General features: G+C 46.1%; 1 non-coding gene across 1 annotated transcript; it reads left to right on the top strand.

The window, feature by feature from the left end:
- The first annotated feature begins 1,347 nt into the window (after positions 1-1,347).
- Positions 1,348-1,472, top strand: LOC115870030. Its single transcript, XR_004046499.1, has one exon. It is a non-coding gene; the product is annotated as a small nucleolar RNA SNORA51 (small nucleolar RNA).
- Positions 1,473-2,134: the final 662 nt, after the last annotated feature.

Here is a 2,134-nt window from a genome sequence, read left to right as displayed (position 1 = left end):
GGGACGAATGTCGATCACCAGGTTTTTCTCCTGCGGCCTCTGTGGTGGACTTACATCTCTGACGTTTTGGTTAGCAGTGGAGACCTACAGTCTCCAAATTGGATAGAACTCACCCACTGCCATCACTCAGGTGGAATACACTCATCGTGACCCTTAGGACAGGGCAGAACTGGCCTTGTGACCACTAACTGTCCCTCTAAGAGTGTAACTCTTTACAGGCATCGACAACCTCCTCTTTCTCTGCCTGGTCTTTCTCCCGCTGGGCAGCTGGTGGTTTTGAACACTGACGTTGCTGGTTAGCAGCCTAGTGCATAGCAACTACGCCACCAAACCAAGACACTCACTGCCAGGGGCCACCAGGGGCCACCAGGGTCGCTTAATTGTATAGCGGGATGTGGACATTTCCATTGCAGCCAGACCTGAAAGAAGGGGTGGGGAGGAGAAGGATGATTACCAGACAGGAATAAAGAATTATTGGTCCTCAGACTAGTTCTTTATAGAGTATTGGGACTGTTTCTAAGCCTCCCGACTAGACGCTTGTCACCTTCCAATAACATTTTGGACATCTGCCAGACAAGAACTCCGCCTTACTTGCTACCTTCTCTTCCCCTTCTCTGCTCTGTTTGAATCTTGGCTATCCCAGGAACACCATTACCGATGCATTAGCTCCTGACTGTGCCAACGGTAACGAACACGCAGGCTTTAAACGTAGGATGTGTAATCCCAAGCAGTTCAAGGAAATCTGCTCTGAGATCCCATTGCCTCTGTGTGTGGCCGTAGGTGTGGTTGGTATATATCTGTCCACCTTGGGTGAGATCAAACCCGAGGACATCTGTGTTTTCCATCCAATACTTGGATCCCCTCTGGGTCATTTCAGATGAGAGATCTTGCGGCCTTTGCTTCCACACCTACTGCAGTTGAGAGGTCCTGGAAGCCCAATTGCCTTCAGACGGCGATGACTGCCAGGAAAGTTCTAGTACCCCTGCCTCTTTCAACCAAGTAACTTGGAACTTACCTGGCAGTCCTTGCACACACCACATGTTGAGAAGTGTTAGGGGATTTCAATCAGTTTTTATGATAATTGTTGTTGTCGCAACATGTTTTCGTTTATTTATTAGGTGTTTAAAAGTTGGCTTAACCACTCCCCTCTCTCTCTTAATGATGAGTCATGAACATTGGTGTTCCAGATACCAGCAAAGAAAAACAGTTTATTTTGGCATTCTCTCTTGGATTTCCTCACGATTCCAAATGCACGAATACAGGTCAACTGATGTTTTTAACTTCAGTGTGCAGATTTATCTTCATAAAACAACTTTTTGAACACACACACCAAAAGCCCTCAACCAGAGCCTCCTTGAGCTTACCACAGCTGTGCTTTTGCACTTACTATGCAGAAGCAGGAGGCAAAGTGCCCTGTGTACACCGCAACCCAAGCCCTGTGCCGGGTTTGTATTGTGAATGGGGCAACATGGCACTGGAAAGAAGAAGAAGGAAAAATCCCTAAACCAAACTTACTGCCATTGAGTCAATGCTGACCCACAGTGACCCTCATAGGACAGAGTAGGACCGCCCAGGTGAGTGTCCGACACTGTAAAGATGGAGTCGAAGCTCCATCTTCTCCCATGGAGTAGCTGGTTTCAAACTGCTGACCGTGTGCTTAGCAGCCCAACATGTAACCACGACACACCTCCAGGGTTACACACACACACACACACACACACACCCCAATATATGGAAGCAAACAAGAGTCCGCAGTGATCATCTCTGTGTGATGAGATTGTGAGTATTTTTATGTTATTTTTTTCCTTTGTCCTTTCCAAATGTTCTACAGTAATAGTGTTTGATCAGAAAATTAAAAATGTCTTCTTTACAAAAGTGATCTTTCGTTCTGTACATACAATGATATGCTTTAAGTGACATCTTCGGGTTTGCATGTCACGTACACAAGAGCCCATCTCCTTTCCAGACTTCATGTCAGACGGACAGATCATGTTCCCTTCGTCTTGCTATTCACTGCCCCTCCTTCCTGGCCACAGGACTTCCCAGGAGACTTGCTCATAGTAGGTGCTCCATCAAGAAATGTTCATCTCTTTTACTACAATGAAGACATCTCTTCATAAAATATGTATTTTTA

This window comes from Echinops telfairi, unplaced genomic scaffold, assembly GCF_000313985.2.
Source record: "Echinops telfairi isolate 266 unplaced genomic scaffold, ASM31398v2 ScPeMD7_70;HRSCAF=299, whole genome shotgun sequence".
Taxonomy (NCBI): Eukaryota; Metazoa; Chordata; class Mammalia; order Afrosoricida; family Tenrecidae; genus Echinops; species Echinops telfairi.
This window is presented reverse-complemented; position numbering and strand designations above follow the sequence as displayed.